The 14951-nt window shown below is 44.7% G+C and overlaps 1 non-coding gene across 1 annotated transcript; it reads right to left on the reverse strand.

The window, feature by feature from the left end:
• Positions 1–2178: 2178 nt before the first annotated feature.
• Positions 2179–2391, reverse strand: LOC118677767. The gene has a single exon (XR_004974499.1). It is a non-coding gene; the product is annotated as a small nucleolar RNA U3 (small nucleolar RNA).
• Positions 2392–14951: the final 12560 nt, after the last annotated feature.

The raw sequence follows: 14951 nt of genomic DNA on the forward strand, positions 1-14951 counted from the left end.
TAGTAATTTCAGAAGTAGTAATTAGCCTTGACAGAGAGTACACAGAACGGTAAGTGGATACTATGTGCAGTGGAGGGGCTCGGCAGTGCCAAGCTTTTTATTTTCAGTCGGAGCTAATTATCCTTATTATACTGCATGACTCTTTTTTTCTTGAATTATGAGTGGAAAGTGCTGAATAGAAACTTTTTTTCCAAAGTGCCCTGAACTGTGGAGGGAAATGAAAATCTCAAACAATGAAAAGCTAGTTAGACAATGAGAGTGATCATCTATAAAGGGATTCTGAAGGAACTTCCCTTTTCCTGCACTATAGAAATGTAAAGTGCTTATCAGAAAATGAGCTGGGATGTTTTTGTTTTTGTTTTGCTTTGTCACAGGGATGGAGGGAAAAAGCTAGACTCAGCCTCGCCCTAAAGCAAATCCCCAGGAAAAAAAGATTGAAAGTTGTGAATCTTTGCACAGGACCAATAAAGTGTGTTGGGGCAGGGAGGGGCCATGTTGAGACACAGGGGTGCAATGAATTTGAAATAACCTATTCATGCAGTTAAATCCACAGGCTAGACCTCTCTGTGTGAGGAAAGTTATTTGGGATCCTACCTGACCCAAATGCTACCTGTGAACTGATCTGAAAAGAGAAACTTCAGTTTTAAATCCAGTTACTATGCAATCCTTTATCTCTCCTTTCCCTCTTCTCCATGGCCACCCGCACCCCCCCCCCCCATTATAGTGATGCATATGAGCAAAATTCCACAGATGGTGCATGCTTTTATGAGCTCAGTCCTGAAATTTGGTTTGAAATTTCCCCAGTGTCCTCTGTGCTTCTGTCTTTGCAACAGATGCACTTAAATGTTAGCAATTTATTTGCAGCCTGTGCTACAACCAGAGCTAAAGAGGAGAGAGCAAGGACTGTCAGAGGAGAAGCTCAGCTACCAGCACAGCATGATGATCCATGATCACAACTGCTGCACGAGCCGGAGGAGAGCTGGTTCCTGCGGGCACTGCCAGTGAGCCGCAGAAAAATCAATTTTTCCTCCCCTCCAGTTCAAGTCTGTTCCATGAATAAGACATTAAATCCAATTATCCTCAAGGAGCTTCTCTGCTTTCTTTAGCTTATCATGCTTAGTGTTCCCACATGACGACATCTCTTTTTCGGTCGTCAGCATTTAGCAGGCCTCCAGCTTCTGGAGGGACAGGATGAAGCAGTTCATGAGAGCCCAGGAAGAGGAGGGTTACTTTTAAGGACACCCAAGTTCTGTAAGGTGACACCATCTAAGAATACAGCATTGGTTCCAGGGTAACATGAGTCAACCCTTTTATTTGGTATGTCAACAGTTACATGCTCATTTAGCTGCACTGAAATATTCTTGAACAGAAAGTTATGGGCTTTCTGTGTGGGTTTAGAAATGTCAGCCAAATAAGCAGACAATGAACAAGAGCACAATGTTTTCTTCCTCTGATGCAACCATCATACGTGAGGTTAGGAGATGATCCGCCGTTTCCCAAATAGGGGCACGCACTGGGAAAACATAATTCAGGCTGGTCACATGTACTGGAGAAGCAACTTTGGTTGTTTAACTAAGATAAAATCCCATGTATGCTTGGTATTTATTACACAGGTCAGATATGCCTCTGCCAGATCCTGTCCCCAGCTCTATGGAATTGGGAAGCTCATGACCTTATCTCCAAGGTTCACAGCCTTCCTTCCTTGATACAAAGTTCATCTTGTCACCTTCTTAATAGTTTCAGGTCATCTTTCCTACAAAACTCTTCATTAAAATGAAAACAAGCTAATGTCACTAAGCCTGAGTTTTAAATTATGGTTATTCCCAACTAATCTGGTTGAATTTGAAGTTCCTTTAACAGCCGGCACTGCAATTCAGACCTTGCCATTTATTTCCTGGGTGACACAGGCAAGTGCTTTAAATCTAATCCTCAACTCTCTCAATCCAAATGGAGACACCGATAGGACTAATTTCAAAGTTTTTTAAACCAACGCACTAGAATATGGAAAACAATCCTTCAGCAAGAGACTAAACTGGTACCCAGCTTCAAAACACACTCAAATTGGGCCATGATGCCTGCATGACCTGTTTGATCTCTTATGGCCTGGTTGGTGATTACAAGGTTTTAGAGAAATCAATCAATCAATCCTCCCAGTGAAAATTACTTTTTTTTAAAAATTCCACCCAGATGGCATCCTTTCACTCTAATTCTCTCAAATGAGAGAGAAGAAGGATCACCAATGACAAATGGCAGTTCCTGAAGCAACGCCAAGAGAAGTGCTTCCCGCTCAGGAGAGCGCTGGGCCTCCTCTTCGTGGTTTCGGTGCTCTGCACAGTCAGAGAAACTTCTCTAATAACGAACTATAGAAACGATCCCTGAAAGCATTCTTCAAAGGAATTAAATTGGATAATTTACAAAAAACTTAGCACTATTCCTGGCATACTATAAACTTGTAACAAAAGTTTGTTGTTATTTATAACTAGAGGCCCAGCACGCGATTGAAATCGTGTGAGGAGGCACCTTGCTTCCCCGCCCCCCCCCACCACCCACCACCCCCCCGTCACCCCCCCACCCCCCCGCCACCCCCCCGCCCCCGCCCCCTGTGTGAGGAGACACCCCCTGGGGAGCCGGTACGGGCGCCTGACCCACGTAGCACCGGCCAGCTGCAGCGTTGTGTCCACTGGGGTGGGGCAGGCGCTCCTGTGTGTTGTGTCTCCACTGCAGCCTGCCCCCAGCCCCAGCCTCCCCGCAGCCACTAGCGTGGGGGCAGCACACAGTCCCCTCCTGCCTGTCTGCGAGGAGCTCCTCCTGAGCACTCGTGTGCTTGGCTAAGTAGCATATTCCATGTTTATATATATAGATAATAATAGTTATTGTTATTTTATATGCATCATAGTCATTTAAAACACAACAGCATGCATTGCATAATATCATCTATTTAATAAAGAGCCAGGGTCATAACCACCATTTCCACCGGAAGGCTTGATCAGACCGGAAGTCATTGCTGGGTTGCTGTGGTGACCCAGCACTGACTGGGGCTACTGTCGGCGCCCTGACCAAGCACTGACTGCCTAGGGGGATGTGGATCAGACCTGGAGACAGGCCTGCAGAGAGAGAGGCAGGGTCTGATCTGTAGCCTCTGTGGCAGCCTTTGATCAGAACTTGCCTCTCTTTCTCTCCAGGCCTGGCAACAGCCACACCTCTATTTCTCTCCAGGCCCCATTGATAGGCCCAGAGATGTTGACTGGCATAGAAACTGACCAATCAGAACCAAATCTGGATGAATGTAAGAAGCCAATGGCTATATGGAGGCAGAGCTTTTGACACTGACTGGCAAAAAACTGACCCATCAGAACCAAATTGGCAGGCAGAGGAGGGCAGTTGGGGGTGAGATCAGGCCTGCAGGAAAGGGCAGTTGGGAGCGATTAGGCAGGCAGAGGCAGTTAGGGGTGATCAGGCTGGCAGGGGAGAACAGTTAGGGGTGAGACCAGGCCAACAGGGGAGAGCCATTGGGGGCGAGATCAGGATGGCAGGGGAGGGCAGTTGGGGGCGATATCAGGCTGACAGGGGAGGGCAGTTAGAGGTGATCAGGCAGGTAGAGGCAGTGGGGGGTGAGATCAGGCTGACAGGGGAGGGCAGTTAGGGGTGATCAGGCAGGCAGGCAGAGAGGTTAGGGGCAATCAGGCAGGCAGGCAGGTGAGTGGTTAGGAGCCAGTGGTCCCAGATTGTGAGAGGGTGTCCAACCGTGGTTGGATATCCCCCGAGGGGCCCCCAATTGGAGTGGGTGCAGGCTGGGCTGAGGGAACCCCTTCCCTTTGTGCACGAATTTCATGCACTGGGCCTCTAGTCCTATATAATAAACGGGTAATATGCAAATTGACCCTAATGGCAGAACAACTGGTCGCTATGATGCACACTGACCACCAGGGGGAAGATGCTCAACACAGAAGCTGCCTCCTGGTGGTCAGTGTGCTTCCGCAGGGGGAGCTCTGCTCAACCACAAGCTGGGCTGACAGCTGTGAGCGCAATAGCAGTGGCGGGAGCCTCTCCTGCCTCCACGGCAGTACTAAGGATGTCCATGGGGAACAGACCTAAGCTGGCAGCTGGACATCCCCTGAGGGGTCCCGGGATGCCAGAGGGATGCCTGATTGCCAGCTTAGGCTCGATCCCCTGGGGAGCAGGCCTAAGCTGGCAGGTGGGCATTCCTTGAGGGAATTTTCATGCACCAGGCCTCTAGTACTATCATAATATCATATATAATATAGTATACTCCCAAATTATAAAAATACAATACACATTCGGTTACAATCATCAGTCCTTCACAGAGCTCTTAACATTTGCAAAATGTTAAGTAGAGAATATCAATGTGAAATAAGCTTCAAACAAAGAATGATATTTCTAAGATCCAGTTCTGATCGTATCACTGATCTGCTTAAGCCCATCAATGACCCCATTACTCTTAGGACAAAACTCAAATGTCTTGTGGCTTTGCAAGGCCCTACGTGACTAGTCATTTCTTGCCTGCCTGTTGTGGTGCCTCAACACCACCCCTTAAGCATGGACTCTCCTCTGTCTGCAGCATTCTTCCCTTCCCCAGCCACTTCCTTAGCCAACACCTACACACCCTTCAGGATCCCACTTCAGTAGCACTTCCTCCTGAGTTGGTGTCCCTCTGGTCTGATCCTACAGCATCCTGGAGGGTTGTTCGTTGTTTTTTCTGACAAAGAATTCTTTACACTTGCCTCTTTTCTTCTCCGGCACTAGCCCGAAAGCTCTGTAAGGGACTGTGAGAGTTGAATTCATCCCACTGCATTACAGTATTTATGTACTTGTGATTCATTTACATAACAAATTCTGAATCTCTACATCTGCATTGTTCAGTCCTCCATCCTCCATAATGTGGGCTACAAAGTTCAAACAGATTAGTAATTTCAAATTAGGTTTAGCCTAATACACACATACCATACTACTCAGACTGGCTTATTCTAGTACTGTATAAATCATTAGGAAATTCTAGGTGGAGGTCAAGGTTTGAAATATCTGCCAATAACTTTATGTAAGTCAGTGTTTACTATTAACCACGATGTCTTTGTGAGCGGCACTAATGAGAGACAATCTGGTGAGAGGGGTGGAAGACTTATCCTAATGCTACATTGCAAGCGCACTGCTTATTTATTCACTTGGGTGGATTGGGAGGACAATGAAGCCCCTGCCACCAAGCCATCTGGGTGTCCCCACCAGGCTGTGCCTCCGCCCTGGCCCTCTTTGCCCTGCTGAAATCATTGGCTGGCTTTGAGATTTGTCAGTGTTGGCCTATCAGACTTCCCACCCTCACTTCCCAATTAAGTGTGGGAATCCAGCTTCCTGAAAATTCCAAAACATGGGACAAAGAGAGCTGGACCTCTGTGCAGATTTTGCAAGACTGCCCACCCTCAGAGGGGGTCCTAGGTTGTAGGCATCCTGGCAGATGGAACAGCTCCCTGCTCAACTGCAACACCTGAAATTCAGATGTTCGGATTCAGGGAATAAGGCTTTGTGTTACTTGTTGACATTTAATAGCTCTCCTCATGCTTAAATCTCCCTGCAAATTGTATCTCTTATGCCGAAATAACTCTGCCTAGGTTTATAGCCTGCTCAGAAGAGTAACTCCTGACATTATTAGATTTTTAAACAGCTGAAATGGAGTGCTCAGAGATTTATATCCATGGACATTTAAAGATTTTGTTAAATATATTCCTCAACTAGAAAAATGAGAGGCACAAATTTTGTTTATGCTCTTAATTTATTGTTTGCTTGGCTAAAAGTCAGGTTGCCATCAACTGAAGGGATAAAACATGAGTCAATGGCTAAGAAAACTTAAAAAGGCTTAGATATAGCTGCTTTTAGCTTTCTGAATCGCTGGTGCCCACTTAAAATAACAGATGCACTATTATTTCCCTGGTGTTACACAAATGCTCAGAGCAGGAGAAAGCTGACCTTCTCATACTCACGAACAATTTTAGCTCAATTATGACCCCACATTGTAAATGCTACGATCTGCTGGTGGCTTTTTGCTGTAAGTATTTTGCTTCTGTGGTTGAAGCTGGTATAAAATCAGTGAATGGAGGATGAAGGCACACCTTTCTAAAAACATGTGGAGTCTGGTAATTTCTCCAATAGATTAATTATATTAATGTGTCAACATAGTTATTATAAGGATATGATAGAATGAATAGGAATAAAATGTATCTGCCTATGTAACTGTTGGATTCTGCCGTAGGGAGAAAGTGGCCTGGTTTCTCTGTTTTCTAATTTTTTATCTCCAGTCTGTCAGAGGCAATGATCATGTTGTTACAGTTGAAATGCTCTTCACTGTCAGACAGACTAGCAGAAAAACCATGTACTAGTACATCCCCAAATACCGCCATCAGGGAGCATTCATGCCAGCAAGAAAGGTCTAGAAAATGGCGTTAGAAGAAAGGTTAAGGAGATAGTGTTGATGTCATTAGCAGGCTTACGGAGACACAAGCGATTCCTGATCTAGTCTCGATGATCTTACTCTTCTTCCCAGTGCCCATGTTGGGCCACCACACAGGACTTGAAGAGTGTGGCTGGCCTGTAAAGTTGGCCATTTCTAGGTAGTAACACAGAATGCCCTTTCTCTTGCCAACAGCAGCAGACAAGGTCTGTGTGCTGGAGGAGAACACCAGTCACCTCGGTGACTTGAGTCAAGTGCCTCTAGCTGTCTGAGTGGACTCACGAAAGTTCAGGGGATGCCCCGGTGGCATGCACTCCTTCCTTCCCTCCACAAAGAGGCGTTTTCTATTTCTTCGGTTACTTTTCTTCATGACATTTTTGTGCTTTGTTCTGCCTTTCTCTTCCTTTTTAAAAAATTTTAATTTTATGGTGACAAGAATACTCAACGTGATATTTAAGGGTAAATACTGGATTGTTAACTATAGGCACGATGTTGTGCAGTCCACCCTCAGAACTTTCTCATCTTGCTTTACTAAAATTTTATACTGTCAGGACAGGCCACCCCCAATGCCCCACAATGGCATAGTGATTACTTCGAATTAAAGCTACTTGACAAGCAGCCGGTGGGCATGCTGCCCTCCCTTGTCTCCTTGACTACAGGAAATAAATCTTCCCTGTGAAAGGTGCCCTCCTTCACCCAGGGGAGTTGAGAAAGATACCTTTATCACTAGAGTTAAGGGATCCAGGGCTGGGAAGCTTGTATTAACAAACCTTGTTACTTCTTTACTAATTTACTACCTAGACCCAAACTTTGCTTGGATTTCCCACCAATGAACATACAAAATTATGTTTCTTTGTCCTGTCAAATCTTCACAAATGTATTGTTTCTTTATCTAAAAAGTATACAAATAATACCCCTCTGAGTATCATTTATGATCTCTATGTGCATGTATTATATTGGGTTTCCTTCTGTTAATCTGGTTTTATGTCAATTTTATTATTAGTTCAGCCATTAGAACTCAAAAGGGGGAATTTCCCCTTTCCTGACAATACCCATTGATTAGCAGCCCCCTCTTTTATATTTTAAAAATAGTTTTATTGATTTCAGAGAGAGGAAGGGAGAGGGGGAGATAGGGACATCAATGATGAGAGAGAATCATTGACTGGCTGCCTCCTGCATGCCCCCTACTGGGGATCAAGCCTGAAACCTGGGCATGTGCCTTGACCAGGAATTGAACCTCCTGGTTCATAGGTCAACACTCAACTACTGAGCCACACTGGCCAGGTGCATCTCCCTCTTTTAAATGCCTCCTTACCCCTAGCAACCACTGTTCTGCTCTCTGCTTCTCTGAGCTGGAATATTTTAGGTGCCTCATGTAAATGGAATCATGCAGTTATTTGTTTTTCTGTGACTAGCTTTCCTCCTTTTTCTGACTTAACAACCATCTTAAGACCATGGATTAGAGAGGTGGTAGCAGACAGTTGAGTTCAGAAGCACAAGATGCACTTGGACAGTGGTTTCACCTGGGGCGTTGGATTTTGCATTATTGTTGAAGACACATATCACCACCTCCTGAAGCAGCTATGCCAGCAAGCACACCAGGTCTCACTGACCCATTATTGGGCCATGACTGGCGTCTTTGGACCTGAAAGCCAAGGTTGACTATAAATTTATTAAGGACTTCCCTTATTCTCTAAATGGCTGCTTTATTAACTATAAAGTAGCTCTGTGACACATCTGATGGTTGGATCAAGCACAGACCTCTTCTCAGCTTTGCAGAAACACTGGTTCCATTACATGAGGACTTCATTATTTATCTTCATAGTCTGAAAAAAAAAAGAGGACTTATTTTTGATTGTTTTGATTGAGCAATGGTTTTTTACGGAAGTTCCAGATTTACTTTAAGATTTTGAGGTAAAATAAAAAAATTTACATGAGAATTTCGCTTTGGTTTTGTAATTTTTCCAGTGGGAATTATTTTAATTGATAGAGCCAATAGCCTCAGTTAATTATAGCTGTTGACCTGTGTGGTGTTGAATGGGTGTGAGCAGGGAGTTGTTTTGACTTTTACTCTCTATGCAGCTCACTAAAGTCAGGACAAATAAACTCAAAGTTAAGTTATAAACATTTTGAACTGCAATAATGTGAAATTTTCAAAATTAACTTACAGAAACATATATTACAAAAATTAAATTATCTTTTTTAATAGTATCGTAGATTTAACTTTAAAAACCACTGTGCTTTGTTTAAAACTGAGATATAATTAACATGTAACATTTTATTAGTTTCAGCACTCAACATAATGATTCAATATTTGTACATATTGCAAAATGATCACCACAGAAAGTCTAGTTAACATCTGTCACCGTACATGTTACAAACTTTTTTTTTCTTGTGATATTGACTTTTAAGGTCTACTTTCTTAGCAACTTTCAAATATGCAATACAGTGTTAATAACTATAGTCACCATGCTGTACATTGCATTCCCATTACTTATTTATTTATTAACTGGAACTTTGTACCTTTTGACCCCCTTTACTCATTTCATCCAAATTATCTTTTTTTAAAAAATATATATTTTATTGATTTTTTACAGAGAAGAAAGGAGAGGGATAGAGAGTTAGAAACATCGATGAGAGAGAAACATTGATCAGCTGCTTCCTGCACACTCCCTCCTGGGGCTGTGCCCACAACCAAGGTACATGCCCTTGACCAGAATCGAACCTGAGACCCTTCAGTCCGCAGGCCGACACTCTATCCACTGAGCCAAACCAGTTAGGGCAATCTTTTTATTTTTTTTATTGATTAAGGTATTACATATGTGTCCTTATCCCCCCCATTATCCCCCTCTCCCACTCATGCCCTCACCACTCTGATGTCTGTGTCCATTGGTTAGGCTTATATGCATTCATACAAGTCCTTTGGTTGATCTCTCCCCCTGACCCCACCCTCCCTTACCTTCCCTCTGAGGTTTGACAGTATGATCAATGCTTCTGTGTCTCTGGATCTGTTTTTGTTCATCAGTTTATGTTGTTCATCATATTCCATAAATGAGTGAGATCATGTGATATTTATCTTTCTCTGACTGGCTTATTTCGCTTGAAAGTGTGCTTTTTCTAGAGTCTGGGTAAAATGTTGGCTATTACAAATCTTGCAATAACACTAACATGGTACTTGCACACATTTTTAAGTACTGAGTAAAGTAATCTTATGGTCTCGCATCATCACAGAAAATTAGCTGCGTCCCTGAGGGGAAGGGTATTATAATTTCCTCCTCCGTGTGGTGTGTCCTTGGACATTATCCTAGAAGGCATCTCTAAAGGTACTTAGCACTAATTAGCACTTTCTATAAAGATCTTCATTTGTGGAAATACTTACAGGGGGTCGGGCATCTCTTAAAAGGGTGTTGAATATTCTTTAGTAGCTCATAGAAAAATATTGACTGCCTTTTAAAAATAACTTTCATTTTAAAAAATCAACAGTGGGGACATTTACCAAAATTTCTGAGGAATAAGTGTACTTTCCAGAAAATTCCTTGTGTAAGTGTATTAACCACAGTGGCAAAAGAACTGGACTCAGATCTAAGGGACCTATGCTCCAGTCCTTGTTTCACCAAGAACTGGTTGTGACATGGGAGACCAACTGGGGCCTGATTTTCTTTAGTATTTTCCCTTCCCAGTGGGGTTATTGTAACAATAAAATGAGAGGGTTGATGTGAAGCACTTTGAAATGCTGAAATCACTGAGTAAATGCAATACCTATTGTAGAAATAATTCAGACTCCGAAATGTCTGAGATCATTGAAAAATAAATATTTGATTAGTGGTAAAAATAATATGCCTAGAAAGGTCAGGCAATAAGTTCTATGGCTGTACATGTTCTCTTTTTAAAATATAGATTCTTGATTTGTTATTTTTTGACAGTTGGGCATCTCTCTAATTCCCCCAGAACCTCTTAAAGAAAAATGTTTGGTGTTTCTGATGTTAACTTTAGTCAATTCCTTAAGTCATATGGGCCTAAATATTGAAGCATGACCTTTTTCCAGAAATTCCACTTAGTGAGACATTTTCCAATCCTAGAATGGATTTCTAGACTTGGCTTTTTTTTTAAATTACATAAGCAACATATTATTTTAGAAATTTGAAAAATAAAGAAAAAGAAAATAAAATTACCCATAACCTCATAATGTCTTTAAAAAGTTACCTAAATCAATAAGTCCGAAACCCCTCTTCATGCCACACATCCCAATCCTCAGAGACAATCACTGTTTTCCCCAGGAGTCTACGGATCCTTTCATACTTATCCAAATGCTGCCAACTCATCAACAGGGCACCCATACATGAAAGATAATAATTAAATCCAATTAGTTGATAGTCTTCCAACTTTCTATTTTATGAAATCATAGCTTTACAGATTTATAAAAAATTTTGTTCACTTGAAGCTATATTTTAGTTAACAGCTTATTAACTTGATTTATAACTTTTGTGCATGTCCACAGATGGTAAGTGGCCTCTATTTGTGCTCTGGCCCCAGACTCCACAAACTTTAGGGGTAGGGTCTGCATCAGGGAGCCTGTTACAGCCTGTGCTCCCTAGTCCTCTGGCTCCACCTAGCCCAACAGAACCCCTGAGCCACCATCTCCCACTCCTGTTAACTCCCAGTCCTGGTCCTTCCTGGAAATTACTGATGGGAGCAGGGGAGGTGGGGGGTGGGGGGGGGAGGGAGAGACAGTGGGTAGAAGACTCAAAGGAAGTAGAGCAAAGAGGAGAAAGTGAAAAGAAGGGAAAGTGATCTAATAGGTACATTTTATTCCTGTTCTAATAGTTATGACACTATAGTATGAGGTGTTAGCTTGTTTTTTTTGTTTTGTTTGTTTTTTTACTTATCCATTTCTGCATGAGACTATAAGCTTTGAGGACATAGCTTGGTCATATTCCAGGTACAGAATAGGCATTTAAAGAATAGCTATTGTCCTTTTGATTCTCTGAGCAGCACCATGGCTGTAGGCAAGAATAAGCACCTTATGAAAGGCAGCAAAAAGTGAGTCAAGAAAGTGGTTGATCCATTTTCTAAGGACCATTGGTGTGATGTGAAAGCACCAGCTATGTTCAATATAAGAAAGATTGGGGAAACACTGGTCACCAGTATTCAAGGAATCAAAATCGCATCTGGTGGTCTTCATGATTTTGAAGCGAGCCTAGCTGATCTGCAGAATGACAAAGTTGCATTTAGAAAATTCAAGCTAATTACTGAGGATGTTCAGGGCAAAAACTGCCTGCCTAATTTCCATGGCATGGATCTTACCGTGACAAAATGTGCTCCATGGTCAAAAAATGGCAGACCATGATTGAAGCTCATGTTGACGTCAAGACACCAATGTTTATTTGCTTTGTCTATTCTGTGTTGGTTTTACTAAAAAAAACACAAAAATCAGATTCAGAAGCCTCTATGCTCACCTTCAACAAGTCTGCCAAATCCAGAAGATTTGGGCATCATGTCCGAGAGGTGCAGACAAGCTGATTCCAGCGAGCATTGAAAGACACAGGAAGACTGGCCAATCTATTTATCTGCTCTATGATGCATTTGTTAGAAAAATCAAAATGCTGGAGAAGCCCAAGTTTGAACTGGGAAATCTTGTGGAGCTTCAGGGTAAAGATAGCAGTTCTGAAAAAGCTATCAGGGATGAGACAGGTACTAAAGTTGAACAAGCTATGGATATGAGTCCCAAACCCAAGAATCTGTTTAAAATTCAGATAAAATGGTGACAAAAAAAAATCCTACCTGTAAAATAAAAAAACACACAAAAAACAATAGCTAAACAAGCAAGCAAGCAAATGAGAGTCCTGAAATCCTAAAGTGGAAATACAGAATTACTAAGTATCTCATACAGTGACAATTCTAAAAAGAGATCTTTAAAACATTATGAGTAAGATACCTATGGCCACCTCTTTTCAAATGCATATCCTTCAGTATATTTGTGAAAATATCAATGTCCTTAGCCTATCCTACCTAATAAAAGAGAAACATGGTAATTGGCGTACAACCGCTACCCTTCCCATTGGCTAATCAGGGCGATATGCAAATTAACTGCCAGCCAAGATGGCGGCCGGCAGCCAGGCAGCTTGAAGCTAACATGAGGCTTGCTTGCTTCAGTGACGGAGGAAACCAACATTCCCCACCTGCCTTGCCGGCTTCTGAGCCTGCAGTTTAAGAAACATTGTAACAAATATACAAGCTAAACAAAACCCCAGGAACCAGCTTTCAGCTAGTTGGGATCTCAGAGCTGGAGTTATACATTGTTTCGATTATAGAACCAAAACAAACCAGATACCTGCTTTCAGGAGCGGAGGCCTAAGAGCTGGAGCCTCAGAGCTAAAACTGGCCCAGAATTAAAAAAGAAAAAGAAAAAAAGGAGCGGTTGGGAACTTGGGTCACCCGCCAGCCTGAAAACAGCCCTCAGCACCTCACCCAGACTGGCCAGGCACCCCAGTGGGGACCCCCACCCTGATCCAGGACACCCTTCAGGGCAAACCAGCCGGCCCCGACCCGTGCACCAGGCCTCTATCCTATATAGTAAAAGGGTAATACGCCTCCCAGCACCGGGATCAGCGGAGCCGCGAGGCCTCCTTGCACCAGGATCAGCATGACAGGGGTCAGTGCCCAAACCCCCTGATCGCCCTGTGGCTCTGTGTGTGATAGAGGGCGGGACCACAACCTCCCTATTCACCCTGCTCTGTTCATGACAGGGGAAGGCGCCCCAACCCCCTGATCAGCCCTGCTCTGTGCCTGATAGGGGGGAGCTCCCCAACCCCCTGATCGCCCTGTGGCTCTGTGTGTGACAGGGTGCGGCGCCCCAACCCCCTGATTGGCCCTGCTCTGTGTGTGACAGGGTGAGGCGCCCCAACCCGCCCCCCCCCCCACGGGCCCTGCTCTGTGTGTGATGGGGTAGAGCCATAACCTCCCCATCGGCCCTGCCCTGAGTGTGACAGGGTGAGGCACCCCAAACCCCTGATCCGCCCTGCTCTGTGTGTGACAGGGTGAGGCGCCCCAACCCCATGATCAGCCCTGCTCTGTGGGTGATAGAGGGCGACGCCCCAACTGCCCCCCACAGGCCCTGCTCTGTGTGTGACAGGGTGCGACGCCCCAACCCGCCCCCCCCCCCCACGGGCCCTGCTCTTTGTGTGACGGGGTAGAGCCATAACTTCCCCATTGGCCCTGCCCTGAGTGTGACAGGGTGTGGCACCCCAACCCCCTGATCCGCCCTGCTCTGTGTGTGACAGGAGGCGGTGCCCCAACTCCCCTATCGGCCCTACTCTGTGAGTGACGGGGGGAGCTCCCCAACCCCCTGATCAGCCCTGCTCTGTGCATGACAGGGGGTGGCGCCGCAACCTCCCCATCGACCCTGCCTTGAGTGTGACAGGGGGCGGTGCCCCAACCCCCCAATCAGCCCTACCCTGACTGTGACTGAGAGTGGCATCGCAACCTCCCAATCTGCCCTGCTCTGTGCATGACAGGGGCGGCGCCCCAACTCCCCAATCGGCCCTGCTCTGAGCCTGACCAGGGGCTGCACCTAGGGATTGGGCCTGCCCTCTGCCACCCGGGAGCAGGCCTAAACCAGCAGGTCGTTATCTCCCAAGGGGTCTCAGACTGCGAGAGGGCACAGGCCGGGCTGAGGGACCTCCCCTTTCCCCCCCAAGTGCACAAATTTTTTGCACCGGGCCTCTAGTCTTATATAATAAAAACCTAATATGCAAATTGACTAAACAGCTGAACAATAGGTGGAACAACAGGTCGCTATGATGTGCACTGACCACCAGGGGGAAGATGCTCAATGCAGGATCTACCCCCAGCCCGCAGGCCTCAGGCTGGCCAAGGCAGGTGCCAGCAGGCTCTCCCCTCCCCCAAATCACCCTGCTGGTAGCCCCACAGATCAGCAGGCCTAGGGGCCTTACCCAGGCACGAATTTCATGCATTGGGCCTCTAGTTGTCTAATAATGTTGTCACCCTGAACATGACCACTACCATGGTATGCTCTAGCAGAAGTAACTACCTTGTAAAATTAACATATTGTGCATGTAGCTGAGATAAAACTTTTTTGACACTGTGAAGGTATTATCAAACTCACTGTTTGCTCTTGAGTTTGATCACGTATCAGCTGGAATTATGATTTTTTTAATTTTTAAATTCTTGTATTGTTTAAAGTATTACATATAGTATTACATATGTCTCCTTTTCCCCCCATTGATCTCTCCCTGGACACCTCCATCCCCCAGCACATGCCCTTACCCCCCTACTGTCCATTGGTTATGCTTATATGCATGCATACAAGTCCTTTGGTTGATCTCTTATCCCCATCCTCCCCTGCCTGAAATATGTTTTTATTGACTTTTAGAGAAAGAGGAAGGGAGACGGAGAGAGAAACATTGATCGGTTGCCTCATGCATGCCCCCGACTGGGGGTCAAACCATTGACCTCTTGGTGAATGGGACAACAT

This window comes from Myotis myotis, unplaced genomic scaffold (assembly GCF_014108235.1).
Source record: "Myotis myotis isolate mMyoMyo1 unplaced genomic scaffold, mMyoMyo1.p scaffold_m19_p_2, whole genome shotgun sequence".
Taxonomy (NCBI): Eukaryota; Metazoa; Chordata; class Mammalia; order Chiroptera; family Vespertilionidae; genus Myotis; species Myotis myotis.